At 37.5% G+C, this 24,171-nt stretch overlaps 1 long non-coding RNA gene across 2 annotated transcripts in view; it reads left to right on the top strand.

Annotated features, from left to right (window-relative positions):
* The window catches only part of LOC119259605 (uncharacterized), a 95,921-nt gene extending 85,457 nt beyond the window's left edge, over positions 1 to 10,464 (top strand). The window contains exons 4-5 of one of the 2 annotated variants that reach the window (XR_008554340.1): positions 4,658 to 4,765; positions 10,409 to 10,464. This is a non-coding gene — a long non-coding RNA (uncharacterized LOC119259605). The remainder of the gene's footprint in view (positions 1 to 4,657; positions 4,766 to 10,408) is intronic. The other variant, XR_008554343.1, reaches the window with a different exon arrangement.
* The last annotated feature ends 13,707 nt before the right edge of the window (positions 10,465 to 24,171 follow it).

The raw sequence follows: 24,171 nt of genomic DNA, 5'->3' as shown, positions 1-24,171 counted from the left end.
TTCTGTTGAAAACAAGCTACTGCATTGTACTTCCCACTGAGAATATAGACATACTCCTCTTGGAAAACAGACAATATGAAAAGCTAGGCACAAATTCTGCAATAATTTGAGAGATGATAAATAGTCACAAAGGTAAAAAACAATCCAGCAATGAAGGCAAAAAGGCTACAATTAAAGTGAAAGCTGAAGGTATTTGAAGGTGACCTCCAGGGAACATGAGCCCTCAAAGAGGGGAAATTGATCTTTTCTGCACTGATACTGAAAAATCAAAGGGAACTACAGCAGATTAGATGATTCAAAACCATGGCAATCCTGAAAAAATCATCGAGATATAAAATCTGCTACAGAAAAAAATGAAAGTATAGGACTGATTCTTCTGAACCTTAACTAGATTCAGTGGGACTGCTACAATACAGATAGCTGTTGTATTTCTGTAACAGAGAATTATCCATAACTAGCCCATTTTAACCAAAATAAAAATTGATCAGCAGTCCAAAGAAATGCAAAACAAAAAGCTTGACTATTTGCACCTTGCACACATGTTATTTTGAAGAATTAATTGGTCATGCCCACTCCCAGTAGGACATTTTCACACCTTAGACCTCCACCTGGCCATTCTCAGCCTGAGAAAGAACAATCCAGGACTCCAGATAATAATGATTTTTCATCAATGAAAGCAACTAAGATCCCTCAACACACTATTTTTTCTAGATTAGTTTTATCATTGAGGATTTGCTTGGAAAAATTGTTTTTTTTACTTTAGATTTACTACTGGCTATGCAAACCCACATCGGTCAACAAACCTAACAGAAATGAGATGAGCCCTTCTGAAATCAAATTGTAGGACAATCACTTCATGTTTTAAATGATGCCCACAGCACTGGGAATGTACTTTTTCAAAAATTCTCTGCACTCAGCCAAGAAATGCACCATGATGCAAATCATTAAAATGTATAATGCAAAGCAAAATGTGATACACAAGCTCCTATCAGTTACAATTTTCCTCCTTAGACTGATCAACATTGGAAATTACAAACATGGTTGTTTAAAACACAGAGCAACAGTTGCATTAACTGGAGTATAGGCCATCTGGACACGAAGCCCAAGAGTGACAGTGTTGAGTTCAGGCATCTGAAGAGAAACCATAATGGAGACCCCCGTAATGAATGGTGCCATTCACATACATTGCAAATGATTGGTATGGAGGAGACATAGGAAAGACAGCTGGGAAATGTCTGCTTCACCCCAGGACACACTTTGAGTAGCCTAACATTTGAGTGAGCATTTTCAAAGAGTGTAGAATTTAAAAGTTAAAGTGGATTTTTTTTATGAGCAAGACTTGTCCTAAACTGCATTCTCATTATAATTTACTCAACCACCTTAGCAAGGTCACACTCATAGTGTAATTTTTATGCTCAGGTGAGAAAAGGGCTTTGATGGCAGAGATTATTTCAATTTTAGTGAGAGAATCAAGAAATACAAGAACCACGTAAGCAGAGAATGCAGGCTAAGGGCTTCTCTGAACAAAAGAAAAATCCAAAATCTATTTTTTACAAATAATCATTTCATCATACTATAGACTTACAAAATGATAGATATCCTCAACTGCTTTTCTCTACAGGTCCTTTCAAACATGCACCATATTCCAGAAAGAATAGCATGCAGCTGTTTTAAAAAGAAATTACTTCAGTTTCATAGCTGCTAATGGGACATTTTCTCCTGTAGAATTTCCACCCATCTGCACACTCTATCGTATTCTCTTCTGATTGTGTCTATTTCAACCTTTTTCCCTAAATGATCACCATTAATCCTATCCATGTATCTCTAAATGTTCAAAATGAGTCTTGCGTAATAACAATGCCTGATTATATTGCCATTATTCCCTGAAAAAAGACAAACTGAACTTTGACAACAAACAATGATAAAACTCCCACACTGGACAGACATACACTGGAACATGGTGGGAAAAAAAAAATCTGACAGCTTGAAATCATAAAAACAAGTTTATACTTGATGAGAGTTCTTAACTCTTATGAAAGTATGTTAAGCTATTTCCTAGAATATTAAAAATGTCTCTGCAGAGAATTATATAAATAGCATACTCAAGGGAATTCTCTCACTTTTGGAATAGGCATGCACATGTGGGTCAAGGTAAAATAAAACTATTTTATGTTCCATATTTCCTTACTTGCCCTAGTCTCGTGGATAAATTTTGAATCAATGGTGTTTATAAAAGTCACAAAGAAATGAGGTAAAGAGTGAAGAAAGACACAAAGAGAGGGAGGGAGGAAAGAAGGGGCTTTTATCAGCTTCCCTTTGACATACAACTTTGTATTTCTAGCAATTCTTAAAGTGAGAGTACATCAGGGGAAAATATCATCCTACTTATAAGCAATTTTTACCTAGACTAATACAATTTCTTCATTCATAATAAAAATAAATGATACATGACCAAAAAATTTCAACCATACTTATTTCAGAATTTGGGAGAGAAAACGGAAGATGCTCTAAGAATGCCAGCAAGAAAGAGTGATGCTATAAAAATCTGAAGCCTGGGCCTCCCCGGTGGCGCAGCGGTTGAGCGCTGGGTTGTGAAACTGCCCGCAGCCTCTGCAGCACCGGTTCAATCCCCAGCTGCTCCCCAGCCACAGGAGGAGGGTCCCACATGGTGCGCAGACCTCTCCTGCCGCCCGCTGCTCCCCTCAGCAGTGTACCTCGGTCCTTCTGCCTGCTCTGCTCCCCGCTCTGGCTCTGGTGAATTCTCTCACCCTCCTGTGCTTCCAGTGCTTGTATAAATAAATAAATAAATCTTTAAAAAAAAATGTGAAGCCTTCATACCATTGGGAGAGGTAATGGAGCAACAGTCAATGAAGTATTGTGACCAATGTCGATCCCTGCAGCATCAAAGTGGATAATCCTTACTAGCCCATTTGGAACTTTCTATGAACTTCTGTGCTCAAGGCTCTTGGCAACTTCTGTTGAAGAAAAACACCTTCTCTTTCGCTCTCTTTTCAAATCTGATGAGAATTTGTCTCATCAGTAGATTCCACAGCAAAAACTTGGGAAGAGAGATTCTGGTAAATGGAGATGTAAGAATCCAGAAAAGTCTCATCCCTTGCAATCCAGAAAAGGCTACAGAAAGATTTGGCTGTGTGAATATATAAGTGGATGAGTAATTGAATAAAAAAAAATTTTGCCTTGGCAGTTTAGAGTTTTTCCAGACTATATGAAAAATAACAGTAGAAGTAGAATGAGAGGAAGAGGATTTAGTGGTATGCCTTGAATGTTAACAGCTATATGCTAAAGAAGGCCTGAATGATTAACTTCTTAAAAAGGTCCTATCATGTGCAGGGACCAGCTGTCGCTTTAGCCAGGGTCACTTTATACCTGCATTGTTCACCCCTTTTCTGTTCACAAAGCCTTTCCCTGAATTCTGTCATGATAGCAACTAGATTTCCCCTAACAAGTTGACATCACAATCCAATTTGTTTCCCTAATATAGTCTCCCTTATCATCCTGATTAAAAATTGGGACACCCAATATTTTCAGTCATGTATTTATAGAGGCTTTAGTCTATTCTAGAAATGGATGATCACATTCCTAAGAATGGAGCTTAACAACTAACTCTGAAACAGCAGCCTGATTCTCATTATTTCTTAGATTATTGTCTCTTGTACCGCTCTCTCTGGAAGAAGCATTCTGTTGATTGACATTACAACATTCTTAATGTTTCTTGGTTTTCCTAAACCAGCAATTATGTTCTTGAGATAAGCCATTAATATAGTACATAGGATGAAAAAAACCTACATTTTATTGCCAAAAGAAAAACTAATAAAATTTCCAGAACTGTGATTAAACTATTCAGCCACTGACAAACAGTGACAGTTCTAAAGTATTACCAGCGCCAATTAGTTTATTTAGTGTGAGGAAGTATCATTGTTTTAAATCTATAATAATATTTCCATGGAAATGCCACTGTATAGTTTATTGCTATATAAATTTCAACTAATATGGTGTTTTGGATGAAACATGAGTTAATCATCATAATCAATTTCAAGTAGCTCTGATACTGAACATTTCTTTGGAAAACTATAACCACTAAATAGATATTCAAATGACAATACTGTTGGCAGGAAAGCAAGTAATAATATAAAGTATGCCCAAGGACAGCCTGATAGTCCTTGATTTAGAGATCATAATGTCATTCCACAGCTCTGTTTTCCATTGTTTGGATACACATCACATCAAAACATATGAATATATGGTACTTGAGCTGGTATTGTCTGATGAACTCTGCCTGAAAATTCATAAGATAGGAAACTGAGCAGAATGGTTTCACCTTGACCACATAATTCCTGTAACTACCTCCTTCACTCCTCATTCAGCACAGGGCAGGAGCTAAGGTCTAAGGGGGGCTGTTAAACACAATTAGAAAGAGCTTTACTGCCACTAATGATGTTTTTTTCTAAATTTTAAAATGCTAATATTTATTTTTATGAAGATTCATTAAACAGGAAAATAAATTTTTTAAGGATGAGAAGCAAGGGAATCTAGGAGATATTAAAAAAAAGTAGCAAGTTATGTGCATTGACAAGATAAATGAATTTCTACCTCCATTTACACTTCTCACTATTTGGTTTACTTTTTTTATTGACAGCTTGCTCTTGAGACTTATTTGAAGATGTTTTCCAGGCCACAGAACCACAGGTTGCCAGGAATTGGGACCCCAGAATGAGTGGGATTTAGCATGAATTACTTTTAAATGGTCAGTGAGTATCTTGGATATTGATCTCTGCTTGAGGACACAAAGTTTGGGTGAATCCCCAGAGTAAAAGCAGCATGAAAGCCAGATGAGTTGATTCAAAGTAAGAATGAAGGGGAAAAAAGGGGGATCAGAGAAAATAGTTCAATTTATATTTCTATCAATGGCCACTCCTGAGTAAAGAAAACACTGAAAAACAAGATAAGTTTTGCCAAAAAAAAAAAAAAAATGGAAAAGTTGAATCTGGCAAAGGAAAGGATGTAAGAAGACTGTGCATAAAAAATACCATGTTCCATTTTCTAGAGCTGCTAATTTAACCATATCATGTCTGCAATTGTCAACCTGTGATAGTATGCTTGAGTCTCTAGTAAGATTTCAGAGCACATTGCTTGATAAGCAGATACTGTTACCTAGTAATAAACTCAATAAATGACTTTATTTCAATCTTAAGTATATTTTGATACATTTTAGGGACAGAAAAAATTCTATTATTAGCCTAAAGCTCTGCATATATCTATCTATATATCTTACTCTGAATATGTTTATATAGATAGATATATACATATAAACATATTCAGAGTAAGATACATATACCAAGTGGGCTTTGTCATTGATTACTAGTTAAAATGCAATTAAATTTATATGCTTCCTAATTAATTACATTATCAATATCTCATTAGTAGCTCTAAGCACAGCAAGAGCACCCTTTTAGGGAGCAGAATGGGGAAAAGGCACAAAGTAGACATAAAACTGTGAAACATCGAAACCTTGCCCAAGGTAGAAAATATAATCAGTATCTCTAATCAGACAGCTACTGTGACCTTAAAGGAAAGAGCTTTTGTAATAATCACATCTGGGATTGATAGGAACACAAAGAAGGTTTTATTTTTTGGGTGGGTCCTCTTGTTGATAAAACCAAGTTTACAACCATCAGAGTTAAAAAATGAAACACTCTACTTCCAGGGGGACCTATTCTCACAGGAGGCACATAGTGGGACCTCTAGTTGTTTGCAGTATTATGATGATTTGTTTAAGTATCCTTAGGGATCAGAAATAGGAGTGGCCTGGAGATGGAATTATTCATCACTGCGCCATCAGCATTGGGTAGATAGAAGTCTGAAATATAAAATGCCCAGACTCTCACTGACCTCCCAGGGTCTGGCTCTTATGCCAGCTTTCCAGCCAGAGGTACCTAGTCACATTGTAGTCACCTCTGGGTATTATAAAATCATCTGAAAAAAGCTCAGAGTTCTTGGGGATTATGATATGTAAATATAAGCAAATATATCTTATATAATATAGATTGTGTTCCTTTAATTTTTTTTTAAATATATACCTTATAGAAACTAAGGTAAAAAGAACTCCCTGAAGGTATAGTGAAAGAGTCACAATTGTTGACTGAGTCTGACCTGGACATAGTCCTTACCTTGGTGTCCTAACTAGGTAAGCAAAGTTTTTTAAAATGGCATCTAATAGGACAACTCCTACCGTAAGTGACATAGTACTGTTTAATATGTCTTTAAAATGATGACAACAACAGGGGTCTCTCCAGTGGCGCAGTGGGTTGAGCGCTGCGCTGTGAGGCTGTCGGCAGCCTCTGCAGTGCGGGTTCGATTCCCAGCTGGCCAGGGAGAAATCCACATGGAGTAGCAGGCCTCTCCTGCCTCACCTGCTGCTCCCTACAGCAGGTCCGTCTACATGTTCTGTTCCTCGCTCTGTCTCTGGTGAACTCTCTCACCCTCCCATGCCTCTGACCTATACCCCAGTTCTTGTATAAATGGATAAATCTTTTTTTAAAAAAAAGAAGTTAGCAGAGATTTACATTTAAAAAAAAAAAGACAACAACAGAAAACTAATGAGAGTAGTCATTGCTCAAATTTGCAACTATATTTTAAGCAAATGGGCACAGTTACTATTGGACATGATCCATCAGTCCTGCAAGAAAGATCTGGTCTCTAGACCAATATTTGCCTCATCACATGAGTTGTGAGTTGTTTCACATCTCATAAACTCCTACTGGCTTTTCTTCAGTTGCCTTGTCATCTGAGACCCTTGCACTACTCCTGCTTAGTGATAGATCTCCAGGGTCTGAGCCTGGCTCTGCTCACTCACTACCAGGTTTGGAACTTCTCACAATTTCCTGGCAGGCAAATATAGTCCATTTCAAAGGTTTGATCGGTTTATTCAAGCTCAGCACAAAGCATGTCCTCATCATCTCATCCGAATTCACACAGATACTAGGATATTAACTCCACTTTTACTCTCAGTTTTCAAGAACAGCATTGTTTTAATATCTCACCACACTGATGTTACTTTTTAAAATATTTAATGTCATCGTACTATTGACTTGTTCAGGATTTGAAAAATGCACAGATGTATATAAATATCATGGATCACCTGCCATTAATTTAACTTTATTTTGAAAGTCTGACTGATAGAATTATTATGTTCTTGTGTTAGTCAATCCTAACTGGCAATAGAAAAGCAGATATTAATTAGATAAAGGCATAATATTGTTTTAGATATTCTGCTCTTAACAACCCTTATTTTCCCAGCTACTTTGCCACCATCCCAATTGTTTTGCTAGTCTAACTTTTAGAACAACAGTTTGCTTTGTAGTTCAGGGAAAAAAAAAACTTTGCAATGTATTTATTGCCATTTAAATAACCCCTTTGTGGTTTTTAAAAATTGGAATCAAACAGCACAAAAATAATGTTGTCTCTCTTCTAATTGGCTTCAGGTGCAGCATTTATTTAAAACTTGAACTTACTTATGTTGAACACAGTAATTGGTTATAGAAAAAAGGTGTAGAATTATTATCCCTGTGACTGCTTTTATTTTTACATCCTTTAAAGAACAGTTCATCTTGAATAATGCAGATACACCCAGAGGAAGTAATCTGAAGCCAAACTCCTATATCTCAAGAAAATCACAGACCAGGATGTTTAATAGCTGGACTGGATCATTGGTTCACCAGAAGAATTCATCTTTATCCGCTCCCAAGCACAAGTATTTAGTTAAGGGATTCCTCTGTAACAATGAGCCAGCATAACAAGCTGATATTCAAAGTGATTTGGGAATGGTGGACCCAGCTTAAGTATCTCTCCTGTGCAGACAGGAACACTAAATGCTTGTCAGTCATTTTCTTCTCCAGTGTTCTTCTTTCCATTAGGGCTGGAGATCATCTCTCTATACTCACTCTGTAGACTTAAACCATGTATCACAGGGATATAGCAAGACAGTGATTTTCACTTTCTTACAATGGCCTCTTCTTTACCCCTTCCTTTCCAAACACAAAGCAAATTATTAACCTTCTATTCTTCCCCTAGCAAATGCTACTGTGAGACTGACATTGTATTTTATAAAAGAATTCATAAATATCCTCCCCATTTGCAAAGAGTATTATGAAACTTAATGTGTGACCTTTCTGTAAATGCTTCGGTAAGAAATATAAAAAGCAAACTCATAATAACTTTAAGGTGAATGCATGCTATCACATTAAAGGCTCATTTTAGAATACTAATCATTGTTGAAAACCCTAAAATGTGAGGCATGGGTGAGTTCCCATTGCTAAAAGAGCTTTAACAATCATATTACCTGGACTTGCTTGGTTTGACAAAGCAAAATTCACATAGAATCATACAAATTCATTTGGATACGTAAGTTTAAATTGCTTACATTACTTAGTTGATCCCACTAGCTCTCCTAAGCTGCAATGGGATTCTCAAAGGAGAGTTTGGTTTCAATATATTTCAATATATGCTCGAGTAATCCATTTCAAAAAATATAAATCCTAGGCCTGCTTTGAAAGTAAATTAGAGACTATAATGATGAATAGATAGTCTCTGTCTTATTTAAGGGTTTTAAATTCAAGGACTAAAGTAAGCAGTTATTTCAATATAAGACACTATAGTTTGTATGAAAAAATAAAATCTTAGTGAAATATTGTACAGGATAGAACTCTTAAATCCTTAGCAAACAATGTAAGACCCTTTCTAATTTTGTTTATTTCTACTTTTCTGAGCAATTGGAGAGTGCCTTGATAATGTCAGCTAATCTCTAATATGTGTGACATATTTAATAAAACACTGTTTGAACAAGTAAGTAAATGACTGATGTTTAGAGAAGTGATCACTTTCATCTCATATGAGCAGAGAAGTGCTAATGTAGGCTTTGGCATTTGGGCAACAGAAGGTAGGACTTTGAAATAAATGAGTTTGGAGGGTATCTGTAATATGGCCCAAAAGGTTTCCAATTTCACTTGCAAAAAGTAGACCAGGTTTGATATCTCCAGCAGAAGAAAGGCTAGACTAAAAAGGTAGATGGATCTAGAAAGATCATTTATTTTGAAATGTTGGATAGCATCATTGTTGTTATAGCTGCAACAAGATTACCATTTAAGAGTAAAAATCATAAGCTTAGCTAGAGATTTTGAAAGATTCGATTTTCTTATGTCCTAAAAGAAATGGATTCACACAAAAAAGTGCTATTCAGCATAAGGAAATAGATTTTATAATTGGAAAAGGCCCATCAGGGGATTGTAGCAGCTAGGCTATGCATTGCTTTATTTGTATATGAATTTTCCCCTGGATGTTTCATACACACATTCTACTTCCCCTCAATACAATTTGTAACTGTTTCAAGGGCAGAGCCTTTAAATTTCCCATGATACTCAGCCCAATAAAATAAATTCTTGCTTATAATTATTATCCATAATATATAATGTTATTATTATAATAAGTCATAAAATAAGTTCTTGCTTAACACAGCAAAATATCACTTTCAGAAAGGGCATAAATTCTACAACCATTTTATATCAGAAAGAAAGGAGGAAAGAAGTGGATGAAAAATCATACATCCAACTTACAGTTTTAAATTTTTTTCTTCAAGATTTCTTTTCAAAAGATAAAGTAGAACTGGATATGACAAGATTGTGCCAGACTAAAGAAATCTGAGTAGACTGGAGGACTAGGTTAACTTGGAGAAAATTGATATTTCCATCCTTTCGAACTGTACTGATACCCTCCAGAAGAATATCTACAATTTAAACACTTATTTTCATAAATTCTAGAATAGTCAAATGTACAAAAACATTTTGTTGTCCTATCACTACCATTTTTGAATTGTTTTTCAATTTTTCTGGTCTTCCTATTAATCTATATATTTGTTCATGATTCTTCATGATTCTTCATGAACAAAGAACATGGAACATGTTCAAACATGTTATGGAACATTCTATTCAAGTCATTCCTAGCTTTCCATTTCAAATTATTAATAGGGGTTCCTTAATCAGTAAAAAAAAGTTTTACTCTGATCAAAGAGAGGATACTAATACTAAATGATCATTTTTATGGAACATTCTATTCAATTCATTCCTAGCTTTCCATTTCAAATTATTAATAGGTGTTCCTTAATAATAAAAGGAATATAATAGGTGTTCCTTTAATAATAAAAAAAGTTTTACTCTGATCAAAGAGAGGATACTAACACTAAATGATCATCTTTTTTTCCCAGAAGAATTTGTATTGCAATGACCTGTCTTTGGCAGTGCCTTTCTATGGGGGGCACTGGAGAGCAAAGATTTTCCGTGCCAGCTTAGCCATGTACTAGGTGTATAATGTTCGTTTATTTTTTGTTTGGCCTTAGATTTTTGAGCCTCAGCAAGATACTGTGAGAATGAGAGGATTATAAATGTGTACATACATTTGTCACAGGTATATATTATATAAATCCATATTCTATTAATTGTACACCTAGAAGAAGAAAAATCCATGTTAACCAGATCTTACAAAATAAATTATAAATACATCCTTTTATATTCACCCTTTTGTATATTGCAGCAAATGTTTCCCTCAATACTGTTTAATTTTTATTTATAGTGACAATTTTTGATTAAAACCATTCCATGTTTTATAATTCAGAAGTTCTTTTTCCAAAATAAATGTTCATTCTGCTCTATTTTTTTCTTTATGAAAATATTAGTTATATGTCTACATACCATATTTTTTTGGCGCCATCTGTTTTTTTCTGTATTTCGAATGCCTTAGAAATGAGGTTATTGAAGTTTTGTATTATTATAATACAAACTGCACTTACGTATACAATTTGATAAGCTTTGACATATGTACGGGCTTGTGAAATCTGAACCATAATCAAATAACAAACATATCCAATACCCCCCAACATTTTCTCATACCCTGTACTGACCTTTTCTCTTTCCTTCCTTCCCCTTGTCCTCTTCATACTTAACTAACCCCTGAACTCTTTCTGAAATGATAGATTAGCTGGCATTTCTATTATTGGAATTACATAATAAATACTCTTCTTGTGTGTGTGACTTCTCAAACACATAATCATTTTGAGATTCATGCATATTGTTATGAAATCAATAGTTCAATTTACTTTATTGCTATGTAGTTTTCATTATATGAAAATACCATAATTGGTTTATCCATTCATTTGTCCCTCCAGACTCATTACTGGCCGGTTCTCATTCACAGTGCTGGTGCCATGTATTACAGTCACTCCCAAGTCTGAAACCATGGGCCTGGCCACTGTCTCTGGTCCCAGGCCCACAATTCCCATTCTATGTTAAGCATCTCTTTCTGAATATCTGACTAATCAAACTTAGCATTATCAGGGGGAGCATCTCATCTCTCCTCCAAAACTGACATCTCTCTCTAGCCCCTTAAATTCTATCATTACAATATCCATGACTTTTTTTATTGGCACTGGAATGAAATCCAAACTCCTTACTTTTGGCTACAAGACAGTATAATCTGGACCCTGTATATATCCCTAGTTTTATCACGTCCCAACTTCTCTAACCCTTCTACAATTTAAACACCTTCAGCTCAACACTATCTCTGGACCAAGACATCTGTGCTATCTCAGGTTATTTGTTCTAACTGTTGGTTTGTCTCAATCCCTCTTCCACTCACTCTTGACACGGCTGCGTTCTTCTCATCACTCAGTTTTAGGTTCAAATATTCCCTCTCTAATAGGCTTTCTTCACTCCCGCCCTTCATGCCAACTAAAAGAGTATCCACTTTATTATCATATTAGCCTGTTTATTTCCTCAGTTGCACTTGCCACTGTAATCAGTGATGAGTTGTTTTCTTTACTCTCTGTTGATTCCCTTCTGTAGGATGTAAGCTCCCAAATAAAGAGATGAGACCTGGGCTATTCAATGTTGTATCCCAACACTTTCACAGTGTCTGTCACATGAGTGCACCTGATAAATATCTGTTGTATAACTGAATGCATGAATGGCTCAATATCACCACCATCCACTCAATCATCCTAGACTATCATCACCTACTCCAGATTACATTTATCACTAATAGTCTGAGCCATAAAGTCTAATTCTTTAACACATTCTCTTCATCTTCACTTCTTCCTCTCCACTATCCCTACTTAATTCAGAACCTCCTCTCTCCAAATTATCTTAATTCAGGAATCTGCTAGTTGATATAGCTGATGTCATTTCTATTCCCTGAAGTTCATCCCTGTCTATTTCTAAGACACAAAATGAATAAAGCTAAGCTCTTTCCTACTGAGATTCATGAAAGCGTCTGCATTTCTTTTAGGTTAAAATTCAATGTAAGTCCCATTAAATGTAGTTTTCCATCATGGTTATGTTTTCTTACTGTGCTTTCTCACCCATCTGGAACTCTCCATTTAATGCATATAGAAGTGCTTACAGACTGAAACCCAAGAAGGTTCTCTAATTCTCTTTTGTCTTTATTTTGCAGCTTTATCTTTCTGATTGCTCTGTCTCCTACATTATCTAGGAAACTGGACTATCTCATCATGAAGACTTGCAGAGGCACCACCAGGCACTAGAGCCCAGCCCTGGGGAACAATAGTCTTCGTTTAATCACAGTTCTAGTAAACTGTGCGGCACTCATTAAGGTTCATATACTCCCTGTACCTCAATTTCCACTTCTGCTAAGTATGAACAAAAGAACACTGACTTCACAATGTAATAGCAAGCATTCCACACATGTCCAGCATCACTGCAAATATGCCATTTCTCTCTTTGTGTCTCCTCCGTATCTTCTTTCCACATCTGCGGTATTTCCCCACATCATTTGCTCAAAGACAGAAAATACTCAAGAAAAAGACCCCTATCTTTTATCTCATCATGAAGACATGCTCAATTAATGCTTGCAAAATAAACAGTTGTTAATTAACACTGAAATTTGCTACCCAAATCTAACTGCTTTGATACAGAGATTCCCTCTCCAAAAGGATTGCCTAAAGTTCTCGCTTACTGCAGATAATCACAATTACTTTGTCCAGAAATACCACTCAAAGACTCCATCCTGTGGAATATACTTAACATGCTCTCACTCACCTAACTCTTCCAGGAACCAGACAAGTCCTAACTCTGACTCTACCTTAACTGTCTAACTCCCAAAAGAACTGAAATTGGGATCTCAGAGAGGCATTTGTACTCCCAGGTTCACTGCACCATGATTCACAATAGCCAAGATGGGAAAACAACTCAAGCGCTCCTTAACAGTAGAATGGATAATTAAAACATGGTACACATGGAGTGGAGTGTTATTCAGTCTTAAAAGAGAAGGAAAACTTGCCATTTGCAATAGCCTGGATGAACCAGAGGGCATGATGCTAAGATAAACCAGACATAATTGGACAAATGCCACATGATTCCACTTATATGACATATCAAAAACTATCAGATTTATATAAACAGAAAGTAGAATGTTGGTTCCAGGAGTGGTGTGGGAGGAATAAATTAGGATTGCTCTTGAGTATAAACCTTTAGTTATACAAGATGAGTACGTTTTTAGAGATCTGATGTACTGCATAGTACCAATAATTAACAAATATTGTACTAGGCCCTTAAAAGGGATGTGTTTTTACCATGAAAAAATAACTTTTTTTAAAAAAGTGTCGATATGTATACTATCTACTCAGATCCTATGAAATCTGAAAGAAGAGTATATAGAGTCTAACAGAGATTTGTTTCATTATTTTTGAAATATTTAAATAAGATGCTGGCTCATTCTGAAAAGAAAAATCTAGTTGTAGCATTTCCTCAGAGAGAACGAGCCTAAGAAATATATGGGGAACAGCTGGGTCAGCCATGCTAGGTTATCTGCTCTCTTCAAGCAGCAAGAACAACTAGGGAAAAGAAGCAGGGAGCGTGTCTAGAGAAAGACGGATTATATTGGGGGGAACAAAGAATCAGCTTGCGGGAATTCTGTGCTCAGAGCTGGAGCTGAAACGTGCTAATGATCAATTTAACACCTGCCATTTTAATTAGCACCTAAGGAGAAGCTAAAATTGAAAGACAGGGATGGAAAGAATAAAATGGCCTGAGAGGCAGCCCAAGGTCAGAAGGAAAAATGAAGAACTGTTTATAGAAGCAGGTGACTGTGTTTATTAGTCAGAGAAAATGATATTTGTATTTACGAGTATTTGTATATTAGTGTATCTTTATGATGATAAATTAGGCAAACAAGCTTATTTGTGAGTGGCAGCAAGAATGCTAGATTTAAGAAAAGTTGTTTTGAACTTTCTCTATTGCCCAGAGATTTTATTTCATTATTCTTAATGGATTTCCCATTGGTTTACAAAATTATGTAAGTTCAGCAGAGCTCACACCTATGTATACCGCACACCACGCCCATTTCCAAAGTTAAGTATCTAAAGAGCAAAAAGTATACGAGCCCCAGACAGTTTTATCAGCTTCTACTAATTTGAGCTACTAACTAGCTGGTTAGTAGTAGGTAAATACTAATCCCATCACTTACAGGTCTGGTGGCCAAAATGTAGCAAAAAATTAAATTTAAATGAGCAAAACCCCATATCAGTAATTATGTGTGGGTGGGGGAGAACAATGTATCTCAGTAATTTAAAAACCATACCATAGACATTCCCAATGTCAAGGACTTTGGGAAATGTTGCCTCATACTAATATCTACCCTCTGCACCTAATTTCCAGATAGTAAGACTCTTCGATCACTGATTAGCTTCAAGCTGCCAGGGTCTACGCTCTGCGGTGGTACCATTCACACCTCTGCTTGTTAAGACTTTCCACGCAGAACTGTGTCCATCCCGGGGCAGGTTTCTATCACTAGCCACGAAACTGGACTCAGTAAAAGTCTTGGCCTTTCTGAGTTCATATAGTTGGGGGTTAACCCCCATTTGGAGCCTGGAAAGTTCTTCTAGGGAGCACACAAAAGAATGATCTATTCACTGATAAAGTTAGAAGGACATCAGGAATTATGTATATACATGATTTCCATGTATATACTGAAGAAAACAGAATTAGTAAGTAGATACTCAGACATGCAGTTGAGGGAAATAGACTTATTTAGACTTAGTGACACAGCCACTAAGGGAAGAGCCAAGCCTGGTCCCTTATCCCCAGTCTCAAGTCATTTCCTAATACACAATCTGAAGAAACACATCCAGGATGATATTCAAGTCAAAGTCCTTAAATCTATCACCAATTGAAATAAACACTGATTTTTTTAAAAATCCAGAATTTTAGATATCTAACTGAATCATCACTGCAATTATTTTCTGTTCCCATATTTGAACAATAATTAAAACTCTTAAAATGTAAAATATTTTAAAATATAAAAAGCCTTGGGGCTCCCGGTGGCGCAGCGGTTGAGCGCTGGGTTGCGAAGCTGCCCGCAGCCTCTGTGGCGCCGGTTCGATCCCGGCTGCTCCCCGGCCACCAGAGGAGGGTCCCACATGGCGCGCAGACCTCTCCTGCCGCCCGCTGCTCCCCTCAGCAGTGTACTTCGGTCCTTCTGCCTGCTCTGCTCCCCGCTCTGGCTCTGGTGAATTCTCTCACCCTCCCGCACTTCTGACTCTACCCAGTGCATGTATAAACAAACGAACAAACAAATAAATAAATAAAACGTGCCTCTATTTAAAAAATAAATAAATAAATAAAAAAAAATAAAATAAATATAAAAGCCTTAAAATATAAAAGTCGTTCTCCAATTTACATGTTCTTAAACGACTCCTCTTGTCCTTTAATTAATCTTGATCTGCAAAACTCTTCCATAACAAATGAATCTTGCAGTAATAAAATTTTATTTATTTGAGTAAATTCTCTTTAGAAATTTTCCTGATAAAAAGCAGCATTGTACCAAATATAGCTTACATAGAACATTTTCCTTAGATCAAATACAATTACTTTTTTACTAAAACTTGAGAAAAGGGAACAACTTAAGAAAAAAAACTGGAGAGAAATGCCCAGCCTGGCATTTATATGCTCTCTAGATAAAAGTATTTTATCTCATCTTTCAACAATGGAGAGGCAACATGAATCCTAGGAAATTTTGAAAATACCTAAAATATTCTAAAACTCCTTACAGATCCAAAATACTAGTTAGTAGGGGAGTGCTCCATATCCCATGAATGTTATTTAAAATACATAAAGATTACTTTTTGTTTAAATTTAGCAAATTTCACAACAAACTTTTTATGATACTGTATTTTTCAGTCACAATGATCTGGTTTTTGTTTTCTCCTATTAAATGCATTAAAGTGGTCTAAAAGTTACTGAGGGTTTTATTAAAATTTCAAAATTTAAATTTAAAAATTTTATTTATATAAAGATTTAAATTATTTTAAGTTCAATAAATCTATCTTAAACATAAGAGACAAAGATCAATAAAGCACAATGTCTAGTCTAAAAGATTTACAGTTTAGTAATCAAAAAGTTACATAATAGCCCTCCCTGGTGGCACAGAGGGTTGAGCACCATGCTGTGAAGCTGTCCACAGCCTCTGCAGTGCGGGTTCAATCCTGGCCAACTGCGAGAATTCCACATGGCACCGCAGACCTCTCCTGTCTTGCCCACTGCTCCCCTCAACAGTGTATTTCTGTTGTCTGCCTGTTCTGCTCCAAGCTCTGTCTCTGGTGAATCCTCTCACCCTCCTGTGCCTCTGGCCTTTACCCGAGCTCTTGTATAAAAATAAATAAATCTTTAAAAAAAAATGAAAAAAAAAAAGTTATATAAGACCCAAAAATAGGGTCTACCTGGTGGTGCAAGGGGTTGAGATGCAGCCTATGAAACTATCCACAGCCACCACAGCATGAGTTCAATCTCCTGCCAGGGAGCTGCCTACATGGCACAGCAGACCTCTCCTGACTTGCCCACTGCTCCCTCAGCAGTGTACTTCAGTCTGCCTGCCTTTTCTGTTCCCACTCTTTCTCTGGTGAATTCTCTCACTCCCCCACACCTTTGGCCTGTACCCCAGTTCTTATATGCATAAATCTTTAAAAAAAGAGCCAAAAAATATATTCATATATACATATATCTGTACATATATATGATTATATAGTAAATCATATCATATATTTACATATATTACTTATATCAATATATATTTACATATGTAGCATAATGGTATATATATTAGTATATAAATATAATTTTTGATCATTTATATGATTAACGTATATTTATGGAGTATGTAAATTATTTTTATAATGTTCATTCTGTAATATACCTCTTTGTAAATGATTATATATTAATATATAGGTATATGGATAATGATATATTAAGTATTTGCCATAATATTTCATAATGCATATATATGTATATTTGTGTGTGCATATCTGTATATACAGAGAGAGAGAATCAGAGTGTGGCATAAACAAAGAGCAATGGAGTTGGCTGAGAAGGAGTGACATCTGAAAGAAATCAGATTAGGTCTGAAAATGATCTTCAAAATCTTCCAGAATGGGCAAGTTATCAACACACAGAGGTGAAGCCATATTTAAGGTGCACATAAAGGACACAAGGAAAGCATACATGAAGCACTAAAATCTCCAAATGCAGGAAATAAAAATATACAGTAGTCCAGTGTGACAGTGGCAGGACAGTGTAGCACGCCATGGAATGGCCTGGATTACAGCAGGAACCAGAGTGTGGGGAAATATGAGAGCCAGTCTAAAGAATTTGATTTAACCTGCGCTCCTATGTTTACTGTAGCACTATTTACAATAGCTGAAATATGAAAACCCATATTCTTCTCCAAACCCATAAATGCCCAAAACCAGATGGCAGGATCAAGAAGATATGTATATATACAAAAAGGAATATTACTCAGCAACCAAAAAAGATAATCTCATGCCATTTGCAGCAACATAGTGCTGGAAGGATGATGCACAGTGAAATAAGTTAAAACAAAAAAGAAAAATATCAGATGGTTTCACTTGTAGGAGGAATATAGGGAAACTGAACAAAGGGTCAGAAAAATACATTCAACTTGCAAGCAAACTATAGATCTGAGGCACACAGCAGGGGAGGAGTGGGAGAGGGGTCAAAACAGGGTAGGGAGGGGCGGAGCAACATGGCGGCGAGGAGACACTGCGAGTAAGATCTCCCATTAAAAAAAGTTAATAGGGAGGAAAAGCGGCAGGTCCCAGTGAGAACTGGGACACGGAAGATAAACGGGTGACTCCAGCAAACTACCCGAAGAAGAAACTGGCCATAAAAGAGGACTAGAAGGGAGGGAAGCGCAGAACCCTGCTCCCCTCCCCCGCCCACAGAGGCGCACTCTCCGACCCGCAGAGAGGAGGGAAACAACAAACCAAAACTGCCAACAAAACAACAAAAACAAACGACGCAGCAAGCGGGACTGTGAGTGGAAAGGAACTATTGCAGCCACCACACCCCGTGAACGGGAGCTGAGGCGAACCCTGCAGGATTCGCCACGGCAGTGAGCAAACGGCTCCGGGCGCCATTAGAGAAGAACAAAGACCCGGGAGACGCGCACACAGCCCGGGCTGCCGGTAAGCTGGCGCGGAAAGCGGCGCGCACGGCGCGCTTGAAAAGCAAGTGCAGACCGGGATCGCGGCTGCCCAGGTCCCCACGCCTGCGACCTAGGCTTGCGGGGAGATGACCTAGGCTTGCGGGGAGATGCACGGAGGTCCTCACTGAGGTGAAGGTCCCTCCCTGAGTAAGCAGGAACCAGGCGCCCAGGCACGGGAGCGGTGCAAAAGGCGCCATTCCCGCGCCACTGAACTGGGCTACAGCCGCGCGTCCTGGAACTGAGGGCTTTGAACTGAGACCCGGGGCACGAAAATTCGGGGCGTGGGTTCTCCACGACGGTGGGGCACAAGGCAGACACAGCACCCAAAGCTGTTGAGGAGTACCCTACCATTCCCGCTCTGTTCCCTGTCCCACGGGGTGGGGGGAGGCGAAAAACAGCCCCCCAAGGACAATAGAGAGATCTCTGGCGCCACCTAGCGATCAGGAAAAAAAAAGTCACTAACACCCCATAAACAGGCAGAATTTCTTAAGACTGCTGAAAAGGGCAGAAGGCTTCTAGAGGACCAGTGGCCAGCCGGGAAGTGGGCCCACCCCACGCCAGGCCCCTTCCGACCAGCAGTCTGAGCCCACAGAGGGAGCAGGCACCCACGTCCGGGGCAGACCAGGTGCGCAGAAGAGTGTGCCTGAAACCGGAGGCGCAGGGACTGCATCCCGCTTCGCTATTTGAGAACAGGGAAATTTCTTCAGTAAAAACTGCCTAAAACCAGCAGAAAGCTCCCCCAGAAGACAGAGATGGCTCCTGGAAGAGCCAGAGGGGAGCGGAGAAGTTCACCCAAGATGTCAGTCAGTCCGAGCAACACAGTGTCCCAACGCATACGACAAATTAGAAAACAGACAGTAGGGAGTAGAAGAACCACACGCAACCTTAACAACTCCTCAGGAAAGAAGCACACCACAAAGAGAAAACCACTCCCCAGATTGCAACGACAGTAACTTGGAAGAACTTCTGAGCCTTCCAGAAAGAGAATTTAAAATTGCCATGATTAAAAAAGTGATAGATCAGAAGAAGGAAATTGAGTCCCTAAAGAGGGAAGTAAGAGAAATGCAGGAGATCAAAGAATTAATGGAGGAACTAAAGAACTCTGGGAAAAGCAATGAAAGCAGAATAGATGAAATGGAAGAACGAATAAGTAATCTTGAAGACACAGAAATAAAAAGAACCAAAACAGAAAAGGAAAGAGAAGTACAAAGGAAAAAGAATGAAGAAAGACTTCGGGAACTATCTGACTCCATGAGGAAAGGAAATATAAGAGTTATAGGAATTCCAGAAGGAGAGGAGAGAGAAGTAGGAACAGAGAAAATATTCCAGGAGATAATTGAAGAGAACTTCCAAATGAGAAGAAGGAGCTGAAAATTGATATACAAGAAGCAAGAAGAACACCAAACTTCCACGACGAAAGGAAAAAACACAGCAAGACACATAATAGTAAAGCTCCCAAGAATCCAGGACAAGGAAAAAATAATGAAGCTGACAAGAGGGAAGAAACAGATAACATTCAAAGAAAACCAATCAGGCTGACATCAGACTTCTCCGAAGAAACACTACGGGCAAGGAGAGAGTGGAGGGACATAGTCAACAGACTCCAAGAAAACAGATGCCAACCAAGAATACTCTATCCCGCAAAGCTCTCTTTCCTCCATGAAGAAAGAATATGGACCTTCCCAGACAAAGAGAAACTCCGGAATTTCATTGCGACTAAACCCCACTCCAAAAATACTACAAGGAATCCTAAAGCCAGAACCTCAGAGGGACGAATAACAACGAATGAAGACCAAAAAAAAAAAGTTATTAAAAGAATAAATAAATAAAATCAAAGGAAAGACAAACATAATGGCAAATACAGATGCTAACATATCAATATTAACTCTAAATGTAAATGGACTAAACTCTTCAATAAAAAGACACAGAGTTGCAGCCTGGATTAAGAAACAAAACCCAACCTTTTGCTGTCTCCAGGAAACACATTTAGCTACAAAAGATAAAAATAGGCTCAAAGTCAAAGATGGAAACAATCCTACAAGCAAATGGGCCAAAAAGAAAGCAGGAACAGCTATACTTATATCAGATAAAACAGACTTCAAACTCAAAAAAATAAAAAGAGACCCCAATGGTCACTACATTATGATTAAGGGGACAATACTTCAAGAAGAAAATAACACTCATTAACATATACTCACCAAACGAAAGAGCACCAAATATATCAGACAACTGTTGTCCTCTCTGAAAACAGACATCAGAGAAAACACATACGTAGTGGGAGACTTCAACACACCACTATCAACAATGGATAGATCACAAGACAAAAAATAAGTAAAGAAACTAAGCTCTAAATAAGGACCTAGAGCATTTGGGCTTAACAGACATCTATAGAACACTAAACCCAAAAAAACGGAGTACACATTTTTCTCAAGCGCACACGGATCATTCTCCAGGATCGATCACATACTGGGGCACAAGACAAACATCAACAGATACACCAAGATTGACATTATACCAACCATCTTTTCTGACCACGAAGGCATCAAACTAGAAATAAATCATAAAAAGAAGGCAAGGAACTATCCTACCTTCATGGAGATTAAAAGCCACACCACTGGAAGACCACTGGACTAACGAGGAGATCAAAGAAGAAATTAAAAAATTCTTTGAATTGAATGACAAGGAGGACACCAATATCCTAAATGTATGAGATGCAGCAAAAGCAGTAATAAGAGGAAATATATAGCAATAGAAGCTCACATCAAAAAACAAGAAAGAACTCAAAGAAAACAACCTAATCTCGAAGCTCAAAGATCTAGAAAAAGAACAACAAAAAAACCCCAAAACCAGTAGAAGAAAAGAAATAATAAAAACCAAAGCAGAAATAAATGAAATTGAAACTAAAAAAACAATCCAAAAGATCATGAAACCAAGAGCTGGTTCTTTGAAAAAATAAATAAAATAGACAAACCCCTAGCCAGGCTCACAAAGGAAAAAAGGGAGAAAGCACAAATAACAGGATCATAAATGAAAAGAGGAGAAATCACAACGGACACAGCAGAAATCAAAAGAATAATCAGTAACTACTATGAACAGTTATATGGCAAGTTCAACAATCTAGAGGAGATGGACAAATTCCTACAACTCTACAATCACCCAAAGCTAGATAAAGAAGAAATAGAACACTAAACAGACCAATTACAAGCAGCGAAAATTGAAATGGTAATCAAAAACCTCCCAAAAACAAAGCCCAGGACCTGATGGATTTACAAATGAATTCTACCAAACATTCAGAGACGAATTAGTGCCTATCCTTCAACAAACTCTCCAAAAATTGAGAAGGAAGGGACAATACCAACACGTTCTATGAAGCCAATATTACACTAATACCAAAACCGAATAAGGACAACACAAAAAGAAAACTATAGGCCAATCTCCCTAATGAACACTGATGCAAAAAATCCTCAATAAAATTTTAGCTATCAGAATCCAACAATGTATCCATAAGATAATTCACCACGACCAAGTTGGATTCATTCCAGGGGCACAAGGATGGTTTAACATCCGAAAATCAATCAACGTTATCCAACACATCAAAAAAAATATAAAAACCATATGATAATATCAATAGATGCTGAGAAGCTTTCGACAAAGTGCAACACCCATTCATGAAAAAGCCCTTGAAATTCTTGGGATACAAGGAACATACCTCAACATCATAAAGGCCATCTATGACAAGCCAACAGCCAGTATCATTCTCAATGGTGAAAAGCTGAAAGCAATTCCATTAAGATCTGGAACAAGACAAGGATGTCCACTCTCACCACTGCTTTTCAATATAATACTGGAAGTCCTAGCCAGAGCAATAAGACAAGAGAAAGACATCCAAGGAATCCAATAGGAAAAGAAGAAGTCAAATCACTATTTGCAGATGATATGATAATATAACATAGAGAACCCAAAATCTCCACAGAAAAACTAATTCAACTCATCAATCAATTCAGTAAAGTGGCAGGATACAAAATCAACACGCAAAAGTCAGTAGCCTTCCTATACACAAACATAAATCTGAAGAAGAAGAAATCAAAAAAAACAACCCCTTTTATTATCGAAACAAAAAAAATCAAATATTTGGGAATAAATCTAACAAAGAGGTAAAGGACCTATACAAGAAAACTATAAAACACTGTTAAAAGAAATAGAAGAAGACACAAAGAAATGGAAAGACATCCCCTGCTCATGGATTGGAAGAATAAACATTATTAAAATGGCCATCCTACCAAAAGCAATATACAGATTCAATGCTATTCCATCAAAATCTCAATGGCATTCTTCAAAGAAATAGAACAATTATTGATGAAATTCATATGGAATCACCAAAAAACCCCGAATAGCCAAAGCTCTACTGAAAAAAAAAAGAGGAAATGGAGGCATCACACTCCCAGACTTCAACTATACTACAAAGCCATAATCATCAAACTGCATGGTATTGGAACAAGAACAGACATACAGACCAATGGAATCGAATAGAAAATCCAGAAATAAACCCACAGATTTATGGTCAACTAATCTTTGACAAAGGAGCAAAGACTATGCATTGGAGCAAAGAAAGTTTGTTCAATAAATGGTGCTGGGAAAACTGGGTCGCTACATGCAAAAGAATGAAGCTTGACCACTACCTCACACCATACACAAAAATCAACTCAAAATGGATTAAAGAACTAGACATAAGACCTGAAACCATAAAATACATAGAAGGAAATATAGGCGAAACACTACGGGATTTGCACATCAAAGACATCTTTACAGACACATCACCCAAAGCAGTGATAGTGAAGACAAAGATAACAGCTGGACTACATCAAATTAAAGAGCTTCTGCACAGCAAAAAGACAATAACAAAAACAAAGAGAAACCCCACCAACTGGGAGAACATTTGCACCCAACACTATGATAAAGGACTGATCACAAAATCTGCAAAGAGCTGATGAGACTCAGCAACAACAAAGAAAATAATCCAGTCAAAAAATGGGCAGAAGAGCTAAAAAGAAATTCTCTGAAGAGGAAATGCAATGGCAACAGACATATGAAAAATGTTCAACATCACTTGTCATCAGGGAAATGCAAATCAAAACTACCATGAGATACCATCTCACAACAGTTGAGAATGGCACATATTAAAAACTAGCACAACAAATGTTGGCGAGGATGTGGAGAAAAAGGAACTCTGTGCACTGTTGGTGGGAGTGCAAACTGTCCAACCACTATGGAGAGCTGTGTGGAGATTTCTGGACCTACTAAACATAGAGCTTCCATATGATCCAGCAATTCACTCCTAGGTATTTACCCAAAGGACACAGAACATCAATTCCAAGAGCACCTGCACCCCTATGTTATAGCAGCATGTTTACAATAGCTAAGCTTTGGAAACAACCCAAATGCCCAAAAATAGATGACTGGATTAAGAAAGATGTGGTACATATATACCATGGAATATTACTCAGCATTCAAAAAAGATAAACACATGCAATTTGCAGCAACATGGATGGCCGCTGGAGGGATCATGCTCAGAAATAAGCCAAAGAAAGAAAA

Source organism: Talpa occidentalis, unplaced genomic scaffold (assembly GCF_014898055.3).
Source record: "Talpa occidentalis isolate TD23 unplaced genomic scaffold, MPIMG_talOcc4v2.1 talOcc4.5, whole genome shotgun sequence".
NCBI lineage: Eukaryota > Metazoa > Chordata > Mammalia > Eulipotyphla > Talpidae > Talpa > Talpa occidentalis.
This window is presented reverse-complemented; position numbering and strand designations above follow the sequence as displayed.